General features: G+C 42.3%; 1 pseudogene across 1 annotated transcript; it reads left to right on the top strand.

Moving 5' to 3' along the window:
• The first annotated feature begins 305 nt into the window (after positions 1-305).
• Positions 306-1,327, top strand: LOC308264753 (glyceraldehyde-3-phosphate dehydrogenase-like; annotated as a pseudogene). Its single transcript has one exon. The product of its transcript is annotated as a glyceraldehyde-3-phosphate dehydrogenase-like (transcript).
• The last annotated feature ends 17,257 nt before the right edge of the window (positions 1,328-18,584 follow it).

Genomic DNA, 18,584 nt, shown 5'->3' with positions numbered 1-18,584 from the left:
GTGGGGATCTGGTAGGGGCTAACTAGATGATGTGTCCATGTATGTCTACACACGTTTTTTTTACCGTTACGATGTATGAATACAATGAACCAATACAAAATAAAAAAATAGTAAAAAATATATTTTTTGGTGGTACTGGGGTTCCTGGAAACCCTTCTACCTCTGGGCCACACTCCTAGACCTATTTTTTTTTTAAATATTTTTATTCAAACCTGCACAATCCTCTGTCTCCGCCGCCTGGCAAAAATCTATTTTTTTTTTCCCTCTGCTCCTCCTGCTGACTGTCAGGGCCGCTTCCTGTGCAGTGCCAACCTGTCCCTGAGACACCATGGTAAAGGTCGGAGTGAACGGATTTGGCTGTATTGGGTGCCTGGTCTGCAGAACTGCTTTCAACTCTGGCAAAGTGGATATTGTTGCCATCAATGACCCCTTCATTGACCTCACCTACATGGTCTACATGTTCCAGTACGACTTCACCCATAGCAAGTTCAAGGGCACCGTCAAGGCCGAGAACAGGAAGCTTGTCATCAATGGAAATCCTATCTCCATCTTCCAGGAGCGAGATCCCGCCAACATCAAGTGGGGCGGAGCTGGTGCCAAATACGTTGTGGAGTCCACTGGTGTCTTCACCACCATGGAGAAGGCCAGGGCTCACTTGAAGGGCGGTGCCAAGAGGGTCATCATCTCGGCCCCATCTGCTGCTGTCCCCATGTTCATGATGGGTGTGAACCATGAGAACTACAATTCCCTCAAGATTGTCAGTAATGCCTCCTGCACCACCAACTGCTTGGCCCCCCTGGCCAAGGTCATCTATGACAACTTTGGCATCGTGGAGGGACTCATGACCACCATCCACGCGATCACTGCCACTTAGAAGACCATGGACGGCCCCTCTGGGAAGTTGTGGCGTGACAGCCGTGGTGCCGCCCAGAACATCATCCCTGCATCCACCGGTGCCTCCAAGGCTGTGGGCAAGGTCATCCCTGAGCTGAACGGGAAGCTCACTGGCATGGCCCTCTGTGTGCCCACCCCCAACGTGTCAGTTGTGGACCTCACCTGCCGCCTGGAGAAAGCTGCCAAGTATGACGACATCAAGAAGGTGGTGAAGCAGGCATCTGAAGGCCCTCTCAAGGGCATCCTGGGCTACACTGAGGACCAGGTGGTCTCCTGTGACTTTAACAGCGACTCCCACTCTTCCACCTTTGATGCTGGGGCTGGCATTGCTCTCAACGACCACTTTGTCAAGCTCATTTTCTGCTATGACAATGAATTCGGCTACAGCAACAGGGTGGTGGACCTCATGGTCCACATAGCCTCCAAGGAGTAAGAGCCCTGAACCGCTCAGCAAGAACGTGAGAGGAAGAGAGCGAGGCCCTCAGCTGCTGGGGAGCCCCCACCCCAACCAAGCTCAGTCCCCAACACACTGAGAATCTCCCCCTCCTCCCACTTTCCATCCCAGACCCCCTGAAAAAGGGGAGGGGCCTAGGGAGCCCTAGTGTCAAATGCACCATCAATAAAATCCACTGCACCCCCCCCCAAAAAAAATCTATTTTTTTGATGGAAACTGAGGTTGTTTCCATAACTTTGGCTGCTGTAAATAGTGCCAAAATGGATACAGGAGAGCTGGTATCTCTTCCCAGTAGTGGAAGGAGTAGGGTGCTGGGGTACGGGTGGTGTAGCATCCATTCCTTGGGGCACAGGCATGTCTGCTGCAGTGTTGGTAGCAGTGTATGAGGTACAGGTGACTGTGGAACATCTGGAGCGCTGAGCTAGAGCATGGGCAGGTGTGGTGCTCTTGTGGCTTCAGGGTCCCTGCAGTTGTCCGCTGTGCAGGCACCCTGAGCACTGCAGAGCTGGGGTCTGAGCAGGGATGGCCTACAGCAGCGGCGGCCCTGTTCAAGGTGCTGGTGTGTGCTGAGGTGCCGTAGAGCTGGAGCTTGGCATATGATGCAAGGTGAGCCCCTACAAACCTGGGTCCTGGGCAAGAAGCAGTGGTGCTCATCCTGGGGGTGCACAACAACAGCTCCTTTTTGGGAGAAGCTCAGTAGTGTCTCTCTCTTCAGGGGTCCCCCTAGAGATGACTGCTAGTTATCTCAGTGGAGAAAGCTGCTGATGTCTTCTACTAAGCAGGCTGTTGGGGTCCAAGCCCAAGAACAGCAAGGGGTGCTCTGCTGCAACAGTGGATGCCTCAGGAGCTGTTGAGGTTCTTTGAGACAAAGCCTGCTGGTGTCCCCACATATTCAGCCACTGTAAACCGTGGTGGCACCCACCACATGGTTGTACTGATTGCCACACCTCTACTTTATTTCTAGAGAACTCTAGATGTCTCAGCTATGTTCAGATCCCCATCCAACTTTTCTGTGTAGTTGGTTTCTGTTTTTGTTCTGCTGTGTTATCATAGGTTTTTTTTTTTTTTTTTTAAATATATACTTTTAGACTCTGGGCCCTGGGCTGGACCACGCAGAGGACGCCAGACCCCTGGAGAAAATCGGGCCCGGTCGTAAGACCCTGGGTCCCAGGCAGGGATCAGGTGGGGCATGCTGGACCCCAGAAGAGCTGGGGCCCGGGTCGCAGGACTCTGGGGCCCAGGTCGCAGGACTCTGGGCTCCGGGCCAGACCGTGAGGAGCACGCCAGACCTCTGGAGAAACCGGGGCCAGGGTGTAAGACCCTGGGTCCTGGGTGGGGGTCAGGCAGGGCATGTCGGACCCCGAAAGAGCTGGGGCCAGGGTCGCAGGACTCTGGGCCCCGGGTGGAATTGCGCAGAGTATGCCAGACCCCTGGAGAAACTGGGTCCTGGTTGCAAGGCCCTGGGCCCCGGGTGGGGATCAGGCGGGGCACGCTGAACCCCTGGAAGAGCCGGGGCCCAGGTCACAGGACTCTGGGTCCCAGGCGGAGTCATGCTGGATCCCTGAGGAAACCGGGCCCGGGTCACAGTGCTACTGAGTGCCTGATCCCAAAACCTCCTCAAACCACACACACTGTCTTCTCTTATTAAAAAAAAAAAAAAAGGAAAAGGAAAAGAAATAGAAAAAGAAAAAAGAAAAATATTGGAGAGGGGTCAAGAAGGCCATGGCGGATGCCAGGATACTGGAGATGCAGATAAAACTTATCCAAATGAACTGAAACGTTTGGAAAAATTCCCCGTGAAGGAGGACTGCTTCTTCTCTACATTGTTAAAAATATTGGACATCACCTGTAAGGAGAGAGTTTAGTGGAGACCAAGGAGAAAGGCGGTGTTGAAAGCAGTCTCCGCGATGGCGGTGGGGACTTGTATTCAGGAGAAGCAGAAATCGGATCCTAGCAACCTTACTTTTTTGGAGAAATTATACCAAATGTCTAATGCTACTGTCACGCATGCTTAGGAAGACTGGACAACATTCAGAGTGGAAAAAGAGCTTGGGAAAGATTTGAAATAGTGGACACAGTGGCAATGGCAGTTGTCAGTATGCAGGGGAGGCAGAGATCTGATGAATTACACCTGGAACCTTTGAAGTAAAAACCCCAGAGGAAGAATGTTACCACCACGCATCCTTGAGAATGTGGGACAAATGGCCGGGCAAAAAGGGTGCTTGGATTGGAGCCTTCCGAGGGGTGAGGCTGGCGACAGACACACCAAAGCTGGGATTGGAGCCTGCCGTGAGGCAAGGCCGGTGCTGGAGCCTCTGAGGCCGGGATTGGAGCCTGCTGAGGGGTTAGGCCGGTGCTGGGGCCAGTGAGACTGGGATTGGAGCCTGCCGTGAGGCAAAGCCGGTGCTGGGACCTTCGAGGCTGGGATCAGAGCCTGCCAAGGGGTTAGGCTGGTGCCGGGGCCAGCAAGGCTTGGATCAAAGCCTGCCATGAGGCAAGGCCGGTGCTGGGGCCTCCGAGGCTGGGATACAAGCCTGCCGAGGGGTTAGGCTGGTGCCAGGGCCAGCAAGGCCGGGATCAGAGCCTACCATGAGGCAAGGCCAGTGCTGGGGCCTCCGAGGCCAGGATCGGAGCCTGCTGAGGGGTTAGGCTGGTGCTGGGGCCAGCAGCTGGCATTGGAGCCTTCCGTGAGGCAAGGCTGCTACTGAGGCCTCTGAGGCCGGGATTGGGGCCTGCTGAGGGGTTAGGCCGGTGCTGGGGTCAGCGAGGCCAGCATTGGAGCCTGTCGTGAGACAAGGCCAGTGCTGGGGCCTCTGAGGCCGGGATCGGAGCCTGCCGAGGGGTTAGGCCGGTACTGGGGCCAGCGAGGCCAGCATCGGACCCTGCTGTGAGGCAAGGCCGGTGCTGGGGCCTCTGAGGCCGGATTGAAGCCTGCCAAGGGTTTAGGCCAGTGCCGGGGCCAGCGAGGTCGGGATCAGAGCGCCGTGAGGCAAGGCTGGTGCTGGGGCCTCCGAGGCCGGGATCGGAGCCTGCTGAGGGGTTAGGCCGGTTTCGGGGCCAGTGAGACCAGAATCGGGGCCTCCCATGAGGCAAGGCCACTGCTTGAGCCAGCGAGTTCTGGATCAGTCCACCGGGTAGCCAGGCACTACTGGGGCCATCAAGAGTGGGATTGGTACTTGCAACGTGGCATGCACAGAGAAATATCGCAGAAAATAAAAACCAGATGCCTCCCCTAATCAGCAATAACCAGGAGGGAAGGGGCAACAGGAAGAGGTCGAGCTATAGAAAGGGCCCTATAGTGAAGCAATTAAGGCGACCAATCAGAGAGTATGGAATAGGAGAGGATGGAGCCTCTATAAAATGCAGGAGGTACATAAACAAATGTATCAAAGTTAATCACCAAACAAGCATTGGAAATAGGGAGGGGGAGGGAATGGGATGGGGACTGGATGAGGGCTAATTGGATGATGTGTGCTTGTATATCCTCTCAAGTCTTATATTCCAATGTGATATATGATTACAATGCACCAATAAAAATAAATTAAAAAAACAAACAAAACCAGATATAACAAAAGTCAACAATAAATAGCTTCTGTCTCTTTAAAAAAAATATATATATACTTTTATTGGTACATTGTAATTATATATCATACTGAGGTTCAAAGTGAAACAAACATATATGTGCTCAGATCTTGGTGTGTTTCTCTCTGGACCCTACCTTGCTGCCCACCCTCCCCATACATATCAGAGACATAGGTAATGATACCTTTATATATGGACATAGTGTTATTTGAACTATTCCTTCATCAAGCCTCCTTTTCCCCATTCCTGTCCTCTCTTCAATTCTCTTATGCTATTCTATTGTTCTCTCTCCTCATTTTTCCTTTGTCTCCTATTTTCTCTCTAGCTTCCACATATGAGAGAAAGCATTCAACCCTTGACTTTCTGAGACTAGTTGATATCACTTAGCATAATATTGTATAGATCCATCCATTTTCCTACAAATGAAATAATTTTGTTCTTTATGGCTGAATAAAATTCCATTGTGTGTACATGCCATATTTTCACATTTCTTCATCAGTTCATCTGTTGACAGGAACCTGGGTTGGTTCCATAATTTAGCTATCTTGAATTGTGATGCTTTAAACATGGGCATGCGTGTATCACAATAGTATTCTGACTTTAATTCTTTTGGAAAGGTACAGAGGAGGATATAGCTGAGTCATATGGTGGTTCCATTCTTGTCTTTAGAGGAACCTGATCTTTATAGTGGCTGTACTAATTTTCAATCCCACCAACAGGGTTTAATAGTTATTATTTCCCCACATTCTTGCCAGTATTTATTATTGTTCATATTCTTGGTGATCACCCTTCTAATTGGGGTTAGAAAGAATCTCGGTGTTATTTTGATTTGCATTTCCCTGATTGCTAATGATGTTGAACATTTTTAATATATTTATCAGCAATTTCTATTTCTTTTGAGAAGTATCTATTCAGTTCAATTGCCCATTTTTTTGTTGGTTTATTTCTTTTTTCAGCATTAAGTTTTTAAAGTTCTTTATAAGTTCTAGATATTAGTCTTCTATCAGAAGAGTAGCTGGCAAACAAAGATCTTCTCCCATTCTGTAGTCTCTCTCTTCAGACTCTAGATTGCTTCCTTTGCTGCTACTCCTAGGGCTCTCCCAAGCTATTTTTTGGCTAGCTGTCTAATCATTATTTTTGTTTCCTTGTTTTTTTTTTTTTTTTTTTTTTTTTTTTTTTTTTGTCTCGGGATGGAACCCAGAGGCATTTGACCTCCAAGTTACACTCCCTGCCCAATTTTTTAAATTCTTTATTTTAAAACATGGTCTCACTGAGTTGTGGAGGGTCTCACTAAGTAGCTGAGGCTGTCCACAAACCGCCATACTCAGGTCTCAGCCTCTCAAATGCTGGGATTACAAGAGTGCACCACCACGCCCGGCTGTGTTTCCTTGTTTTTGAGATGGGGTCTCACTGTGTTTCCCAGGCTGGCCTTGAACTCCTGGGCTCAAGGAAGCCTTCTCCTTCAGCCTCCAATTGGCTGGGACCATAGGCACACACCATGGCAATGGGGCTTATTATTATTATTGCTATTTTTTGTGGGTGGGGTGGAGAAGGAAGACTTGTATCTACTATTATGTCCTCTTGCTTAGAAAATTATCATGGACAAACTGAAGAAGTCCAAATGTAGGTGATCAGGATTGTAAAGAGCAGCCAAGCATGGTGGAACATGCTATAATTCCAGTATTTAGGAGGCTGAGACAGGAGGATTGCAGGTTCATGATCAGCTTCATTAACTTAGTGAGATCCTCTGTAATTTAGTGAGACCCTGCTTCAAAATAAAATAGGGCTGGGAATGTAGCTTAGAGGTAGAAAATTCCTAGGCTGGCCTGGCGTGGTGGCGCACACTTGTAATATCTGCGCTTGGGAGGCTGAGACAGGAGGATCACGCTGGTTCGGAGCCAGCTGTGCTGGCTTAAGAGACCCTGTTTCCAAATAAAAATATAAAAATAGGTCTGGGAGTGTAGCCTGGACATAGAAGGGCTTACAGAAACCCCAGTACCACAACACACACACACACACACACACACACACACACACACACACACACACACACAGAGAGAGAGAGAGAGAGAGAGAAAATTTCTAGGCTCAATAACTATATATTAGTCTTTAAGAGGAAGGACCACTGAACAAATATATATATATATTTTTTTGGTAGTACTGAGGTTCCTGGAAACCCTTCTATCTCTGGGCTATATTCCCAGACATATTTTATATTTTTATTTGGAAACAGGGTCTCTTAAGCCAGCGAGGCTGGCTTTGAACCTGCATGATCCTCCTGTCTCTACCTCCCAAGTACCCAAGTACGGGGATTACAAGCGTGCGCCACCATGCCTGGCCTGAGCAAATTTTTTTAGGGATGCAGAATTTTAACTTTTAGGAATGAAAATTGTTCTAACAGTTCTAAAGATCAGAAGTTCCAGAGACACTGACAATATGTGGACTCTCCCCTGTTCCCGCCCTAGCACTCCTCAGCAAGTTTGGGCCTTGGAACTTGGTTTAAGAGACACAGAAGCATTGGGTGGGGAGTTGGAAGGAATGATGTCTCAGGTTCCTCCTAGTTTTGACACAATGTGTGCTACACAACACTATTCCAGCTCTGGGTCTCATCTTAAATGGTCTTTGGAGGGCATTTTAATAAACAGCTCTACTTTGCTGAGCCTGGATGTCTTGTTTGGGTCTGAGTCAGGACTCATTACTCAGAAAACCAGTCTACATACTTCGTTGCTCATGCTGTGGGGCTCCTGAGAAACATTTTGAGGATGTGGAATAAAGCTAATCCTTTCCTTCTGTTAGCAGTGAGATGCTTTACATCACTATTTGATTCCTGTGCTATCTTATCTATTAAGTAGAAGAACACACACACACACACACACACACACACACATGTGCAAGAGTGCCTGAGTGATTTCAAAAGTGATACATCCATTATTTTTCATAGATCAAATTTGGTCTTGCTTTGTTCTTAGGTTAGTGAAGGATTAGAGCAGTATTAGTGGAAGGGGGCATGTGGAAAATTCACTATTTGTAACATGGTTGATGGCCCACATGGGTGGGGTGGAAAGAAAGAGAAAAGAAGCTGAAAACCTTCATGGAAGACTACCCTTGGCATATTGTTTGGCATAAGGTGCTAGAAAGGCACTGTAATGCTTTGTACCCTGAATTCCTATAGGATGTATTTTTACTATACTCGTAGTTATTTGCTGTGTGTCTACTATATGCAGGACATTCCCCACACATTGATTCTAAGCCACAAAGATAGGTTAAATTCAAAAGTAGAAGTAAGATAGATTCAATTTAAAAGTAGGATCAACTCAATCCCTCTAGCTCTATATTATTATAGATGAAGAGAGAGAGAGAGAAAGAGAGAGAGAGAGAGAGAGAGAGAGAGAGAGAGAGAGAGATATTTATAGTTGGTATATGTGTCAATTTTGCTACTTTTAGAGATGATGTTCAGAGTATTTAATCAAAAACTTGTATCTGACCATTCAACATGAATCATGGTCAGTCTACTGGGCAAGATACAGTATTGCAATCAAACCTATTTATCTTGATTCCCCTCTGATAGATGCCTAACCCCTTCCTCACTCCTTTTAGAACACCTGATACCTAGACAGCTCTTCTGCCTCATAATGTCTACCTTCAGCCTCTCCCTTCCCAAATTTATATTAACTACCACAGACTAATCTTCTAAAGTTATACACTGATCATGTTCTGTGTGTCCTCAGAAAGCATCCTTGACTTTCTATTTCTGTCAGATGCTAATCACTGCTATTAGCTGAATAAATGCCATGCTCCAATCACCACACTAAGCCATTCCCATTCATTCTCTGCCTTAAATATCAGAGACCTCCCAGTGAGGTAGAGGTGCCTACTTTTTTTTTTTAAATCTCACAGAGGGTGAAAGAAATCTTTGTCCATACTTAGACTAATTCTCCCTGGAGGAACTAGAATTTGAGAATTTGCTTCACTGTCCATACTATTTGGCTTGGTTTAAAAAGATCCCCTACAAAACACTTTAATGAACATGATGCAAATACACAAAGTAATCAATGCCAACCACAATAACATGCACAGGAAGGTGCAGAGGAGGGGAGTGGGATGGGAACTGGGGGAGGGCTCACTGAGTGCTGTGGGCATGTATCCCTCTATCACCCTGAACTTCATCACTATATATGAATACAGTGCACCAAAAAGGTCCTCTCATAATCTACTTTAAATCAATATAATGCCTGACATGTAGCAGTTTTTCAATATATCTCTCTATATTGTAGTAGCTTTTCAATATATCGCCATATATTTTGTGATCCTGGGGATTTAAACCAGGGGCATTGAACCTCTGAAACACAGTCAAAATTCTATTTTTTAAATTTTGAAATAGAGTCTCATTAAGTTGTGGAGGGCCTTGCTAAGTTGCTGAGGCTGGTTGTGAATCCGAGATCCTCCTGACTCAGCCTCCCAAACACTAGGGTTTCAGGCATGTACCACCATGCCTGACTCAATAAGTATTTTTTTGATAAATAAATAGAGCCTTGTAGTTAGCATCCTTATGGTTTCCATAATGGTCTGGAGGATCTTAGCCAATTAGACAATTTTATCAGTCATATACCCCCTTGATATTATTTGTATTTTTAATTTATATTATTTCAGATTGTATGTTACTTAATATCTCATTAAAATTTTTATGTAATATCTTTGATATTACATAGACTCCATAATTTGCTATATTACTAACAGAAAAATGCATTGACTTTTGAGACAGACTGTTCCTGTTTCTCCTTGGTAGCAATATGGTCTTGTACACATGAACAAACTCCTCTCAGCCAGCTTTGCAATGCTGTGACCCTGTGACCAACATACCCGATAGGAGCAACTTTAGAGAAGGAAATGTTTATTTTGACTCAAGGTTTCAGAGGTTTAGTCCACTGTCTTCTGGCTCCAAGGGAGAAGCATTACGGTGGTAGAACATGATAGAAGAAAGATGCTCTGCTCATGGCAGCCAGAAAGGAGAGAGAGAGGAGAACCAGGGACAGACACAGCCCAATACAGTGCTTACGGCCACACCCTGAGTGACCCCTCTCCCAGCCACGCTCCACCTCTGAACCTTGCTGCCTTGGGAGATCAGGCTTTCAACACCTGTGCTTTTGGGGGGGACACGAGATCCAAACCATGATATCCTCTGAACTTAGTTTGCTCATTTTAAACACGCTCCTCGCAGGATTGTAGTTGACATTTAGCACTTAGGATGAGTTTGGCAAATGGTTTGGCTGAAACACATGCAGAATACAAATGCAAATTTACTACCACTGATTATTTCATGATCCAGAAAATTCACTGCCAAATAATGAAAATGCACTCCTTGAGAAGGCCTAGAACTGTCAGTGGAAGGGTCCTTGCTTACATTCTAGGAGGATTCTAAAATATCTGCCATGTGGCCTAATGCCCAGAGCTCTTAAGCCCAGCACTTCCCAATGGGTCAGCCCAAACCCGCTGATATTTAGGATGCTCACAAGAGGGTCCAAGTGAAAATGAGAAGGATTTTGTAGTGAAGGAAAAAAATGCACAAGGGCTCATGAAGAGCAGTTAAGTGTTCTTCAGCACTGCTTCTCATCTCTAAAAAATGCTATGAGTATGTGTAACTTGTAATATTTCCCACTCTTATTTGATCACCAAATTCTTTTTTTCTCCCACCCTGTAGGACTCATCAGTTAATGTTTAATGGGACACTTTTGAGAAAATAGAGGATGGTTAATTTCTAGTCTTGTGCCAAAGTGCTGTACAAAAAACCCATTCCAGTGAACAAAATATTCCTTAGATTATAGAAGAGGGGATTAGAGTCGGTTTACAGACAAACATGATAGAAAGATTTTCCTAAAAGCAGTACTTTGTGAAAGTAACAGTTACTGAAATAATAAATGACTAACCAACCTGATACTTAGATAACAAAGCAAACGAAGCCAAATTTTTTGATATTGCCTTAATTTGCCCACCACCCTTAAGGCTCAAACCACTATCTACCACCAAATGTAGAAGTTTTAATTGCTACACTGGAGAGAAACTGAAAGCTACTGAAAGCTTGTTTTCATTCTAAAGTTATGTGTTTTAGAGAAGCTATAGAAATGTGCATATAGCAGAAGAATCCTCAAGAGATACTAGATATAAATAAATCTAAATTTATTATTATTCTTGCATAGCCATTAACTCTTTAAAGGGGCCACATAATGATCAACTTCTATTTGTCAGAAATCATGTTATGCTGCAACTTGGGGGCTGTTCAACATTTTCATATTCTAAGATTCTTGTATAAATCTAGGAAACAGTTTCTACTTTCACATTGCATCATGGCTGTGGATATCTATCAGAAGCATTAGAACAATTTCTAATATTATCCTAGGTAAACATACTTTATGATTACAGTTTTTTTTTAACTGGGGATTGAACCCAGGGACATTATACCTCTGAGCTACATCCTCAACCCTATTTTGTTTTTATTTGGAAACAACATCTCACTATTTGCTGAGGCTGTCCTTAAACATGATCCATCTATTTCAGCCTCCCAAGTATTGGGATTATGGGTGTATGCCACCATGCTTGGCTTATAGTTTAATTTAAAATGTTGTCTAAAAGCTGGTGTTGAAAAGTTATCTCTTAAGTGTTCTGGTTGGAGTCTGCTTGTGATAATTTGAGGTAGTGGGGACCATGGTCCCAGATATATCTCCTTTTTCTTTACATTTTTCCTTGACTCTGCCCATATGCATTTTTCAATTACGTATGTACTTTCAAAAGGTGATATTCTTTATCATTGGAGAGTCTATTAGATACTGTCAATTTTCACATTTACATTTTGAGTAGGCAAAACAAATGGATATTTTGCTCTCAGTAGGAACATTTATTGAGGGCTTGTCATATTTCAGAAATTAAAATAGTTGTTGAATCATCATCATAATTAAAAAAAAAACCCAGAAGAGTCAGGATGTCACCCAGGTAACAGCTCCCAAAACCTAGACTCTTAATCCTTTTTTAATTGCCCCCCCCCTTTTTTTGGTGGTGGTATTGGGGGTGGAACCCAGAGGCTTTCTACCTCCGGGCTATACTCCCAGACCTATTTTTGGAAACAGGGTCTCACTAAGTTGCTGAGAGCCTCACTAAGTAGCCGAGGCTGGCTTCGAACCTGTGTGATCCTCCTGTCTCAGCCTCCCAAGCGCAGGGATTACAAGCGTGCACCACCACGCCCGGCTTCAATCCTTTCTTTTAAATGCCCATGCCAGGTGTTCTAAAAAAAGTAGAAGAGAATTACTGGAAACAGACATGTAACCCTCTATCTCTCCCACACTTTCCTTAACTCTCAACCTCTACCTGTAAAATAAAAATATACCCCTCTCTCTTAGTGATTACAAATCACTAAAAGGTACTACATTTGTGGCGCCAAATTGAGGATGGGGGACAGATTGATGTCTGTTTGTGTTCATCATGCCAAGACTCTAGCTTAGTCAACCCAGAGTGCCGGTTAAAGGTTCAATACAGGTATGCATCTGGCCCAGCCGTCCAGGAGACTTTGCTGAAGCTCAGTGATGGACTGGAAGGTGTAAAACTTAAGCCCAAATCAACCTCTTCTTTGCATAAATTGATTGCCTCGGGTATCTTGTTATAGTGAAGGAAACCTAACACACCTTTAGGTGTCTAAAACACATTTGCATAAACTAGGACTTCTCCAGTCCTGCTTTGCTCACATCAGCTGAGAACTTGTTTAAGATGTCTGCAGGCTTTGCTAATTCCCTTCTGTAAATCCTTCCAACTTTGTACTCTCTAGTTGTAATTTTAATACATACTGTCTTGTTCTCTAAATGGCTCTGCCACGTACTTTTACAAAAATAGTAGTAGATATTAGTTTGTTAATGATGTTTCATTGCACATCTTATTTGTTTAACCATACCATAGTCTTTTAGAGACAATATATATATATAATCTTAGTTCAATTATTTTACATTATTTTGTATGTAGAGGAGCAGGACTAGAATCTATAAGAGGTGGTTAATAATTTATTGTATATAAGTTCCAATTAACCCATGGAAAAGTTAATTCATAGGCTAATTTAGCTAATTTAATTAATCTACAAAATTTAAAATGCCATTAGGATGATATTTATCTCAGAGGAAGATAGATGACTGCACTTTTGAATAGTTTTATTTATTTATTTTTGTACTGAGGATTGAATTCAGGGGCATTCTACCTCTGAGCTACCTGTAACCCTTTTTATTTTTATTTGCAACAGTCTTACTAAGTTGTTGAGGCTTGCTTCAAACTTGTGATTCTCCTGTCTCAGCCTCCAAAGTACTGGGATTAAAGGGTAACACCACTACATCCAGCTTACTTTAGACTCAGTCACAGAATGCTCACTTTGTGTAATGCATTCTTATGTAGCCCAGGCTGAGAAAGGGTATGTAGGGGTGTTTATTTTTTTCTTCATGTTTTTAATGCAACGTAAGCATTGGTATGATGTAATGTGTATGTTTATCTACACACACACACACACATACACACACACACACGCACACATACACACACATATAAGCTTTGCAATTATTTAAACATTTTTATTACAAATGTGTTTGTAAAGTAATATATGCTTAGTGCAGAAAACTTGATAAACACAGAAAAACAAAAAGATAAAACACAAAAGTAGAAATATATATATAATCTCATTGGTTTCCTCTTCACTAACATCTTGAGGTATTTTGGTCCTCATCTACTTTTCCTAGATTAGGTTGGAATCCATATATATTTTTTTGAGGATTAAGTCTTTTGATTTGGGGGCATTCTTTGGGAAAAAGAATGCAAAATTATAAATACAAAATTGAGGTCAAAAGTGAAAAATTATAGCTGGGTGTGGTGTTGCACACTTGTAATCCCAGCATTTGGGAGAGACAGGAGGATTGCGGTCTGTGGATAGCACCAGCTACTTAGTGATGCCCTTTGCAACGCAGTGAGACCCTGTTTCAAAAAAAGAATAAAAAATAGGGCTTGGAATGTAGTTCAAAGGTAGAACGCCCCAGGGTTTCATCCCCAGTAATGAAAGAAAAAGTGAAAAATTATATAGATTGAGAAAGAAAATGCAGAAATTGAAAATAAAAAGCTCCAAATGTCATGCAGTCCAACACAATAACAAATTATTGTTTTAATTATTTTAATGCTTAACATTCTTATTCCATTACTACATTTAGTGTTGAATACCAAATAGTTGTCTCTTTGAAAGACAATGATTTTGTAATACCATTTTCTATGGCTAGACTAGAAAAGAATTAAAAGGATAATTCAGCCTTTCCACTCACATGGTTGATCAAAATTCATTTGTTATTATTAATAGCTTAGCAGAATCCTTTTGTGTTAGCATCACACTCATTATTGGTATTGTCTCATCTGTAACTTCCTCTTTTACAGAAGGGGAAGATTGGGTATTTCTGGTTGTAACATTGAAATTGAGTTGGGGTTGCAAAGCTGGCAAAACCCAGCCAAGTTATTGTGTGAGACCAAGCCTCTTTAATTGGCACCATTGGGCAAGATTTGCTGACCATGGGGGATGGGAATGATGACCAGGCAGCAGAGTCATGGTCAGCAGAGTCACACTGCAGAGAGGAAGTGAGGGTATTTATGTATCCAGCGTCTTGGGGTGGGGCTAGCAGCTTGGGAATGCTAGTCTTCTCGCGGCATCTGGAGTCTGCCCCATGTTGTCTGGAGTCTTGACACCTGGAGTATCGTGACATCTCCACTTCTGGTTTCCATGGTTCTGCCTCCAGTCCTGCAAGGGGAGGGTAAGGGACCCCAACTATCACCAGTCAGTGGCAAGTCCTGCTCCCATAAATACTGTGTAGTGTGGGGGATAGAGGTGTCCAAAAAGCCAGGGCCAAAGTGGCTCTCTGAATCAGAAATTGGGCAATGACTCATTCATATCCTATTTTGGGACATAGCTAAATCTGAATACTATATAAAATTCTCCAGGTGAGTTTTTGCTGGGCTTGGTGAAGTGGAGGTAGATCTGGCAGGCTGCAGGCTTTTGAACCCCCAATCAAAGACCAAGGTAGACAGGGTGACATCTAGTCTGGAATATCCTGAAGCTGAAATTGTTCCTATCTGCTTGAAAGAAGACAAGTCCATTTGGGGAGGGCTGGAGCAAGGGAGGGATTGAGCTGAAGTATGATGACTTTGTAGTCTACTCACCCCCATTCTATATATATGTATGTATGTGTATGTATGTGTGTGTGTATATATATATAATATCCAGGTGTGGTGGTGTGCATCACTAATCCCAACAGCATTGTGTTTAATATATGCTAAGTATCCTTAATATAAAAATGTACCATTATTCCTTAACAACTAATCTATTAGGGCTAGAAATTTAGGGTTTTTTTTAGTGTTATAAACAGTGTTGCAGCTAACATTCCCATGCCCAATGTGATCTTTCAAGATAGTCTTTTTTCTTGGAAAACATTTTTACAAGTTTCATTGTTTGGGTGAAATTGTATGCAGAATTGTTTCAAGGCTTTGAACATACATTTAAGTTGGATACATTACATTTATTGTCTTCAGGGATATTATAACAATGTATCCTTCTCATAACAATGAAGGAGAACAGGCAACTTTGCATCCTTTGAATTGAAAGCATTATAAATTAAGAGCATTACTCAGCACCCCAGAGAGAGACATTAAGAACAATGGATTGTTTCGAAAGAAGTATATATGAGATATGTCTGTCTGACACATTTGTCAGAATAAGGGTAGGCAGCATCAGCCTGCATAAACAACCATCCAAAAGCTTTTTACTGTTATAAAGAGCCTATGACCTGTCTTTGCATTTTGCTAGTCAGGCAGTACCTATGATGTATGATTTGATCTAATACATCAGACACATGATGGTTCTGGCATCTTTGGGAAGCTGATAGAATGTGGTGCGATATGAATTTAAGTACATTTTGTATTCTGTATCTGTAATGTAGTGTTAATTTCTTTTGGTTTTGAGGGATGGTAGCAAGTCAATTTTTTCTTAGCCAGGTATAAATGCCTTATTATAGTTTTATACCAGTATATTTGATGGAGTTATTCTTTTCTATTGTATTAATTGTAGAATGTTAAAAGGCAAGGACATACAGCATATTATATTATATATTGTATTAAGTATGGAATGTTAAGAAGTAAGGACATAGAGCATAATAAAAACCCTAAGGCCAGAAAAGACAAAGAATAAAAGAGCTAGTACACATTGCTAAGCAGTGACACTAATTAGTCAATAATAGTGGTTAAAATTTCCACATATTGCATGGAAAAGATTTAATTTATAAAAATTTAACTGTTTTGAATATTTAAAATCTCTTATGAAGCCTATGATTTAAAATGCATTAAAATCTTCCCATCTAGGGAAAATACTATAACGTGACATGTTACAAATGAGTCAAAGAAATTTAATCAAAATTTTCATTTCAGATTCCATGAACACGAGAAGTGATTCCTTTTAATAACAGCTCGAGTCTTTTCTAGGAAATGCAAAGTGATAAACTATAAACATAATGTACCAGCCTAAAGTAGATGTTATAAAATTGAACCAGAAGGAAGAAAAGAAAGATGGAAGGCACAGAGTCCTTGCTACATTACATACTGAGTCTTACATCACTGAAGGGTATAGAGTACTTTGTTCCAAGAACCCTGAGCTTCTCTGTCAATTTCCCTGGGTAAAGCCACCAGCTCTATTGTTCATGTCTGCTCCCAAATGCAATGTTGTTGTGCTTCTTTTGTGTCCATACAAGTTGCTTGAGAAGCCCTGGCTGTTTTAGAATCAGAGAAATACAAAGATGGCTGAGTTTTTGTTCCCAGGTATATTACTTTTCTACACCTTCTAGTACCAAGCCACTTTGCACCAGTGGGCACTGCTGGTATCGCTTCTTCACACAGAGCGTGCATCATCTCATGGGGTAGAGGTTGATCCACACCATGTTGAATTCATTACAGAGTTCGATCAATAACATTTTGGAGGTACCTACATGGTGCTTCAGGATCCACAAAGAAAAACATGGAGACTACTCTTCTAAAAAGATAAGACAAATCTACAAGGAGTTATAATACAGAATTCTGTAACTAACAGAAGAGAAGAAACATGAAGTACTTTGAAAGCTTGAAAAAAATAAGACACAGGAAAGACTGAAAAGACTTCCTGAAGGAGGTGCCTTGGAAATCTTCCTTAGCAGATATTGGTACCGGCCTCAAAGGACAGTGTAGCGAGTGTCTCCTGATCCCTCTGCTGCACATGGTTCAGCCATGAGTGGGTACAGTCACATGATAAACACATTTCTGGATTCTTGTCTCTTGAAGTCTTCAAAGTCTTCAAAGCTGGAGAACGTCTGGCATTTCCTCTTCCCTTAGTGTGGTCCAACACTGAGTCAAGGTTTCTGTGAGCCAGCAGAGAATGCTATGAGAACCACTCCCAGCGATTAGAGCAAGACATCAAATGCTCAGAATATCTGCTATGAGTGCGTGTGATGATAAATTTCAACTGAATCTCAAGCTACATTCTTTTCTTCCTTGGCCAAATACCTCAAAATGCATTCTTACACATATTCTCTAGTGTTTTATCAACATAAACAAGTAAATTTCTACATTGTTTTTGGTGTATAATATTTTATTCTTGGGTTTAACTTTTTGTTGGTTTGTTGGGTTATATTTAACTCTGGCTATAGTTATAGGACCAGCATCAGTGAGGTGTGTATGCATGTGTGTGTGTGTACTCACAGCTGTGTGTAGCTGCCTGTATTTACTTAAGTGTTTGAGATGGAACATGAGAAGAATTACTTTCAATTTTATAGGTTACTCTCTGAGGCAAGGAAGACATTTTAAAAATGTTTCCCACATATGAATATCCACTTTAGGTTTTCAGAGTGTTATGTAAACTGTAGAGGCATAAAATAATGACCAAATAAACATTGCCAAAGTCTTTCCGAAGGGGCTGAAATCAGAGAACTACAGTAACATATGCATACTCATGTTTATAGTAGTACAATTCATAATAGCCAAAATATGGATAGTCTTTGTGATAAAAGAATCCCTTGTTTTCCATAATCTCAGTTCACTCTTCCTTCCTACCTTCCTTCCTTCCTTCCTCCTTTCTTTCTTCTTCCTTTCTTCCTTCCTCTCTTCCTTTCTTCCTTCTCAGAGAATATCTCTAATCTCAGAATGATCTTCTTTTTAATTATAGATAGTAACATTTGACTTAAATGCTAATTTGATATTCAATACTCTTCTGGGCTAACAACCATAAAACTGCAAAATTGAATCAATAAAGAATATGAGCTTGTTTAAATTAAAAAGAGAAGTTATAGTACATCATTCATTACATGCTTATTTTTTGCATCAAAATCATTCTGAACTATAAAAGACTATAATATATCTGACATATTCCTTTAGTAAAAATATAATAAGTGATTAAAAAACTCAGACATGAAGATATCCTATCAACATTTTACTAAATATAATTTCTTTTGCCTGAATCTTTTTATCCTGCTACTTGCCTCAGTACCTGTGGAGGTTTGAAGTGAAGCCACTGTCTTCATTCCTGTTGAAATTCTGACTTCTCATATTCCTAACTTTGGGCTGGTACCGCTGGGGAGAATGT

This window comes from Muscardinus avellanarius, assembly GCF_963383645.1.
Source record: "Muscardinus avellanarius genome assembly, chromosome: 7".
NCBI classification, from domain to species: domain Eukaryota; kingdom Metazoa; phylum Chordata; class Mammalia; order Rodentia; family Gliridae; genus Muscardinus; species Muscardinus avellanarius.
This window is presented reverse-complemented; position numbering and strand designations above follow the sequence as displayed.